This window comes from Leucoraja erinacea, chromosome 2, assembly GCF_028641065.1.
Source record: "Leucoraja erinacea ecotype New England chromosome 2, Leri_hhj_1, whole genome shotgun sequence".
Taxonomy (NCBI): Eukaryota; Metazoa; Chordata; class Chondrichthyes; order Rajiformes; family Rajidae; genus Leucoraja; species Leucoraja erinaceus.
Genome location: NC_073378.1, coordinates 60,474,994 through 60,483,208, shown reverse-complemented (window position 1 = coordinate 60,483,208; position 8,215 = coordinate 60,474,994).

Sequence of the window (8,215 nt, the reverse complement as noted above, 5' to 3'; positions counted from 1 at the left end):
CTCTCTCTAGCTCCGACCCTCTAGCCCTGGCAACATCCTTGTAAATCTTCTCTGTACCCTTTCCAGCTTGACAACATCTTTCCTATAACATGGGGCCCAGAACTGAACACAATATTCTAAATGCAGCCTCACCAACGTCTTATACAACTGCAACATGAACTCCCAATTTATACTCAATACTGTGACTGATGAAGGCCAATGTGCCAAACGCCTTTTTGACCATCCCATCTACCTGCAACTTGACCTTCAAGGAACCAAGCACCTGTACTCCTAGATCCCTTTGCTCCACAACATTCCTCAGAGCCCTATCATTCGCTGTGTAGGTCCTGCCGTTGTTAGACTTCCCTTCTTAAATAAAGGCACAGCATTTGTCACCCTCCAGTCTTCCGGCATTTCTCCTGTATTTAAAGACGACGTGGAAATTTCAACCAGGGCTCCGGCAATTTTTTCCCTGATTTCTCACAATGTCCTTCGATATATCTGATCAGGCCCTGGTGATTTGTCTACCTTCATACACGCTAGTACCTTCCGCACGTCTTCGACTGTACACTGACTGCTCTTTTAATGCTATCTCCTCCAGGAATGGTGAGATAGGCGGCAATAGTGGAGCAGTAATAAAGTTACTGCCTTACAGCGCCAGAGATCAATGTTCTATTGTGACTGTCTATACAAGTTTGTGTTAGCTCCAGAGGATTGGAGGGTAGCTAATGTAACCCCACTTTTTAAAAAGGGAGGGAGAGAGAAAACGGGGAATTACAGACCAGTTAGTCTAACATCGGTAGTGGGGAAACTGCTAGAATCAGTTATTAAAGATGGGATAGCAGCACATTTGGAAAGTGGTGAAATCATTGGACAAAGTCAGCATGGATTTATGAAGGGTAAATCATGTCTGACGAATCTTATAGAATTTTTTGAGGATGTAACTAGTAGAGTGGATAAGGGAGAACCAGTGGATGTGTTATATCTGGACTTTCAGAAGGCTTTCGACAGGGTCCCACATAAGAGATTAGTATACAAACTTAAAGCACACGGTATTGGGTGTTCAGTATTGATGTGGATAGAGAACTGGCTAGCAGACAGGAAGCAAATAGTAGGAGTAAACGGGTCCTTTTCACAATGGCAGGCAGTGACTAGTGGGGTACCGCAAGGCTCAGTGCTGTGACCCCAGCTATTTAGGATATATATTAATGATTTGGACGAAGGAATTGAATGCAACATCTCCAAATTTGCGGATGACACGAAGCTGGGGGGCAGTGTTAGCTGTGTGGATGATGCTAGGAGGCTGCAAGGTGACTTGGATAGGCTGGGTGAGTGGGCAAATGCATGGCAGATGCAGTATAATGTGGATAAATGTGAGGTTGTCCACTTTGGTGGCAAAAACAGGAAAGTAGACTATTATCTGAATGGAGGCCAACTAGGAAAGGGGGAGATGCAACGAGACCTGGGTGTCATGGTACACCAGTCATTTAAAGTAGGCATGCAGGTGCAGCAGGCAGTGAAGAAGGCGAATGGTATGTTAGCATTCATAGCAAAAGGATTTGAGTGTAGGAGCAGGGAGGTTCTACTGCAGTTGTACAGGGTCTTGGTGAGACCACACCTGGAGTATTGTGTACAGTTTTGGTCTCCTAATCTGAGGAAGGACATTCTTGCCATAGAGGGAGTACAGAGAAGGTTCACCAGTGATTCCTGGGATGCCAGGACTTTCATGTGAAGAAAGACTGGATAGACTCGGTTTGTACTCGCTAGAATTTAGAAGATTGAGGGGGGATCTTATAGAAACTTACAAAATTCTTAAGGGGTTGGACAGGCTAGATGCAGGAAGATTGTTCCCGATGATGGGGAAGTCCAGAACAAGGGGTCACAGATTAAGGATAAGGGGGAAATCTTTTAGGACCGAGATGATGGGGTACAATTTTGGTCGCCTAATTATAGGAAGGATGTCAACAAAATAGAGCGAGTACAGAGGAGATTTACTAGAATGTTGCCTGGGTTTCAACAACTAAGTTACAGAGAAAGGTTTGAACAAGTTAGGGCTTTATTCTTTGGAGCGCAGAAGGTTAAGGGGGGACTTGATAGAGGTCTTTAAAATGATGAGAGGGATAGACAGAGTTGACATGGATAAGCTTTTCCCACTGAGAGGAGGGAAGATGCAAACAAGGGGACATGACTTGAGAATTAAGGGACAGAAGTTTAGGGGTAACATGAGGGGGAACTTCTTTACTCAGAGAGTGGTGTCTGTGTGGAATGAGCTCCCAGTGAAGGTGGTGGAGGCAGGTTCGTTTTTATCATTTAAAAATAAATTGGATAGTTATATGGACGAGAAAGGAATGGAAGGTTATGGTCTGAGCGCAGGTATATGGGACTAAGGGAGAATACGTGTTCGGCACGGACTAGAAGGGTCGAGATGGCCTGTTTCCATGCTGTAATTGTTATATGGTTATATGGGGAAAACATTTTTCACACAGAGAGTGGTGAATCTCTGGAATTATCTGCCACAGAAGGTAGTTGAGGCCAGTTCATTGGCTATATTTAAGAGGGAGTTAGATGTGGCCCTTGTGGCTAAAGGGATCAGGGGGTATGGAGAAAAGGCAGGTACAGGATACTGAGTTGGATGATCAGCCATGATCATATTGAATGGCGGTGCAGGCTCGAAGGGCCGAATGGCCTATTCCTGAACCTATTTTCTATGTTTCTATTTGTCTATGTTTCTAAGTTTGTATGTTCTTCCTGTGACCGCAGGGGGTTTCCCTGGGTGTTTTGCTTTCCTCCCACATTCCAAAGACATGCAGACTGGTTAATTGGCTTTTTCGTTGTCCCTGTTGTGTAGAATGAGAAAGTGGGATAACATAGAAACATGGGATGGGTGATCATTGGTAGCCGCGAACTCAGTGAACTGAAAGGTCTGTTTCCACGCTGCTTCTCTAAAATAAATTAAACTATCTAATCTGCCACCTCCTAAAACTGGCTTGCCTTCGCTTTACAGAGAAATCTCCTACCAAGTCTGGCACAGAAGACATGCCTCCTAATTTCCCCCACACCTGTACACCAGGATGATGAGATCTGGGTCCAAAGAGGTCCCAAGGGAGAGTGGGTTTCCTCCCCTTTGCAGGATTGAAGTAACAACGTAAGCTTCTGTCTGCGCGATAGATTAACAAAGAGGTTTAGGTTTATTGTTACGCAGACTGAGGTACAACTAAAAGCTTTTGCATGCTATCCATTCACATTAGACCATGCTGTGTATAAATATAATCAAGCTGAGCCCAAGTGCAATAGGTAGAGCAAAGAGTGCAGTGCATGTTTCAAATATCATGAAAATATTTAGCAGGGCTCTTTATGAGCTGGAGTTCACTTGGCCAGCAATGGCGTGGCATTGAACCACTGATCACTGTGTCTTGCAGATAAACAGCATAAAGGCAGCATTCTTTACCCAAAACCACCCGAGGTGCCTGGGAAAACACCACACTCAACCTGCAATGGCATGCCACGACAGCATTAACACTACGCAGAAGGTTTGCCCTGCTCTGCAGCATTAATGCTCTAGTAATGTGATTGTCAGTGTAAGAGATTTATGGACCCAACCCAACTCAGTTCAATCAAACTCTCCTCACCTGTATTCATCTGGCACTTGCCAGGCTTTGTCCCATCCTCACCCGTATTCCAGCTTCCTTACCCCTACTACAAACAGTCTGACCCGAGACATCCAACATCCATGTTCTCTAGAGATCTTGCCTGACTGCTGTTACTCCAACATTTTGTGTTTTTTTGGGGATAAACTAACACTTGCAGTTCCTTTTGTCATAATTCAATTCATGCTTGTCAGAGTATCTTCTTGCAATTTGGTAGAGGGAATTAGGAGTAACAATAGCAAGTTTGCGGATGACACAAAGCCGGGTGGCAGTGTGAACTGTGAAGAGGATGTTAGGAGATTGCAGGGTGACCTGGACAGGTTGAGTGAGTGGGCAGGATGTGTGGCAGATGTAATATAATATAGATAAATGTGAGGTTATCCACTTTGGTGGCAAAAACAAGAGGGCAGATTATTATCTCAATGAGGTTAGGTTAGGTAAGGGGGAGGTACAGCAAGACCTGGGTGTCCTTGTACACCGGTCACTGAAAGTTGGCGTGCAGGTACAGCAGGCAGTGAAGAAAGCTAATGGAATGTTGGCCTTCATAACAAGAGGATTTCAGTATAAGGGTAGAGAGGTTCTTCTGCAGTTGTTTAGGGCTCTGGTGAGAAGACATCTGGAGTATTGCGCATAGTTTTGGTCTCCTAATTTGAGGAAGGACATGCTTGTGATTGAGGCGGTGCAGCGTAGGTTCACGAGATTGATCCTTGGGATGGCGGGACTGTCATATGAGGAAAGATTGAAAAAACTAGGCTTGTATTCACTGGAGTTTAGAAGGATGAGGAGGGACGCCGCACCGCTCACCCTTAGAGCAAGTTTACGAGGGGCCATTCCGGGTGTTGCGTTCCAGTGTCGCCACTTTCACTGTGGACGTGGGAGGCTGGGAGGAGTTTGTCTCTGTCGGCCATCTGAAGCCCACCCACGTGGACGTGGACAGCCCAGTGGTGGTCCCCTTGCCCCGACGTAGAGGTTGTCCACCGGTCATTCTGCCTACACCGAGTGTGCCTGTTTCCCCCGACCCTGTAGTTCCTGTTATTTCCGCCCCGTTACCTGATCCCAGCCTTGTTTCGCCGGTCCTCAGTGTTACGCCCGCCCCACCTATGCTGACCACGTGTTCTAGTCATTGCGTCCGGGTCCCCGCTCGGTTCCGTACCTCGGGTTTTGGGAGGGTCCTGTAGCGTCATCTGCTGGTGCCTTGTGGTAGTCGAACCCTTCGATCGGCTACCTCGGACACGTGACTGTGGGGAGGGGTTTTCCCTCGCGTTTCTGGGCAAACCCATCATTCTGTTCACCACCGTTGTGGTAGCGACACTGTTATTTAGCTGTCTTAAAACCATCATTGTTTTCGTTTAACTTTCGTAAAAAATTCCTTTGGAAATCAACCAACCGTCTCGACTTCGCTAAACCACCTTCGATTTTTCCAGCATCTGCAGTTCTTTCTTAAACATGGATCCAGGACTGATTCCTGCACTGCTGGTCACAAGTCTCCAATCTAAAATATAAATACACCACCACCTTCTGACTCCGAGCACCGTTAATTTTGTACTCATTTGGCTAACTCACCCTGTGTCCCATGTGATCTAACCTTCCAGAACAGATCTCATGGGCATCCTTGTAAAAGGCCTTGCTAAGGTCCATGTAGACATTGACAGACAGCAGGCATTACCATTAACAACAATAATTCCTCACATCTTTAGGATTGTTGTGACCTTTTTAGTAAATTAATTTCAGATATTTTCTCAAAAAAAAAAATATATATATATTTGTCAGACACTTTTATTCTTCACTTGGAGATGATTACAGCTCTGATCTGTATGTTGCTGTTAAGCTTATCTATTGATTTAAAGTAGAACAATGAATTCTTGAACGCAGAAACTAAAGCAGTTTATCATTGACATTCTGTGATGATGGGTGCTTTTATGAAGAAAGGGAATCTGACAGCCTTGAGCACTCTATTCCCACAGTGACCGTTTTAGACCTCAAGGAGTGTTTTCTTAGAGAATTGATAAATTATTTCTGAACTGCTTTTTCCTGAAATTACATGTGTATTGTTTGAAGGAACCAAAAAGCACGTTTTAATAGAAAAAAAGCACAATTTTTAAGTGACGTTTATGTCCGAAGGACTATATTTGAAGTGAAGCATTTTATCTACCAGGTTAAAAAAAAGATTTTTGACATTCATTTTTCAAAGAGAAAAATCAGTCAAGGATAGATGTCTCACTCCTCCACAGAAAGTGAGGTCATGGTGTCCTTTAGATTAGCGTATGCACAAGTACGTCCATAGCCAAACTGTTCTTTAAGCATAATGCTGCTACTGACATTGAAGGCCCAGTAATTCCTTCACTTTAATTTTGCCTAACATCCAGTAAAGCTGTTCCCTTGTGAAGGTGCCTAATGTATGTATAAAGACAGCAATGTTCCTAGTATTGATCTCATGCAGCAGCAGCTGCCTTTCAATAGCTATGGTTCTGCAGAATTTTTGCAAACCAATTTGCATTTTGTCGGATTTTTTTTAACCACATGCTTGGTTATTGTCTGAACATAGATTTTCATAGTCTTTTTAACAGCATATACAATCCTACTGGAAACCCTAGAGGACTCAGTTAAATAACGTCATTATTTATGCATAATAAAGCTTTTTTTAGATTCACACAACTCTTCCAATTTTAAATACAAATGAGTACATGCGCTCCAGGCAAGTGTAAATGAGAGCCGATGTGTTGAAGAGGGCACCAACTTCATTTATTTCTTCCAGGATTCCCTTCCTTTTGAAAATAATGTTCAATCTATGTTTTAATCTGCACTTGAATGTTAATATAGTGTCTTCTCCTGAATACATTAAATTTCAGATTATTTCCCTCTGATTGTTCCATGTCCAAAATCTGCATTCAGATTGAGTGTCCAATCCCTTTCTCTGCTGTTGGAACTGTCACCTATGTTTTTATTACCTCTGGACTCGACTATGATTTGTTGTTTTCACACTTTACCATTCCCTATCTCGAGGCTTCCCCTCCCCTGACTCTCAGTCTGAAGCACCATCACCCGAAACGTCACCCATTCCTTCTCTCCAGAGATGCTGCCTGTCCCGCTGAGTTACGTCACATCGCAGTGGCCTCTGCAGTCGATCTGTCTTTTTATTATTTTCTGTCTCGTTTCAATGTAGTTTTTATTTTATTGTTTTGACGGGGTATGTGTGTGGGGGGCGGGGGACTTTAAAATCTTTCCCCTGCACGGGAGACCCGAGCTTTTCTTTGTCGGGTCTCCGTTGTCATTGGGGCTGCAATGTGGAGCGGGCCTCCAGCAGGAACGTCCTGGGGCTCCAGTCACGGAGCTGCGGACATACGTACCATCACGAAGCTGGCCGAGTCCGGGAGATTCGGGGCTCCAACCGCAGGTGGAGCGGTCGTGGCGCGCCCTGCTTTTTGTTCCGAACCCTTCTCCCGCCCGAATTGCGGGGTTGAAGATTACCTGGAGCGGGGCCTTACATCACCGCCCCGCAGGCTTGGATTCGGACTTTGTTAGCGCCAACCAAGCAGGTCTGGCAGACAGGAATTACCGGGGGGCTTTGACCATCAGGGAGCCCGCGGAGAGATCCCTGCTGTGAGACCGCTTTTTGGGTCTTGGGTCTTTTTTCTTCACAACGGCGACTTCTCCCAACCCAAATTGCGGGGTTACTGAAGATTACCTGGAGCGGGGCCTTACATCACCGCCCCCATATCTTGCACGGCTTGTTGATGTACCTGTTCCCAGCTGCGGGACTTTGTTAGCGCACCAGCCCCTGGGGGCTCCAACAACAAAAATTACCATTAAAATTTCTTCAGAGTGGCCTTGCATTCACCCGGAAGTGGCTTTAATGGCCGCGGGACAATTACAACCACGATCGCCCGGCTTGGGGTCGCTTTCTGACTCTTCTACATCTAGAACATGGGGCAGTAGGGTGTGAGTACAGCTCCAGGGGATTCTGATATTCCTTTATATTTCCTTTTTCTCTTTCTTTCTTTATCTTATTAAAGCCATCACAGCGAGGAGGAGAAATGCGCTGTGATGGATGTCTGTGCATGGTAAAAATTTTGTTTAGTTTGTCTTAAAGGGTCTTTTATAGGAACTTCTTGTATCGTATGACTGCAGACTAATCAAATCTATCTATCTCAAAAATATTGACTACTGGAAAGATTTCCACAGATCACCACGAGGCTGAACGGCTTAATTCTGACTGCAGTCCGTTTGTCTTTACTTTTTTTGTTGTTTGCTTTTCCAACTGTTTGCCAGATAGTCTAGTTGTATACAAGTTTTTGTTTTTGCTTTCTTTTTTTCAACTTGCAGATGTTTATGTGGGGGGGGGGGGGGGTTTTTTGAATCACAGCGGAGCTTGCTGTCTCTCCCAGAAACCTCGGGGGGATTCTCGAAAATAATCTATGCCTTTTCCTACTACCAAAATCGTCCATCCCCCTTCTCTGCCCATCCGTCTGCGCTGAGAGTCCTAATGCCGGTATCATCCGCTGGCGCACAGCCTCGATCCCTCATCCAAATCATTAATATACAAGGCAGAGCAAGCGGCAGGACTTGCCAGAACTGGACTCGCTCCCCTT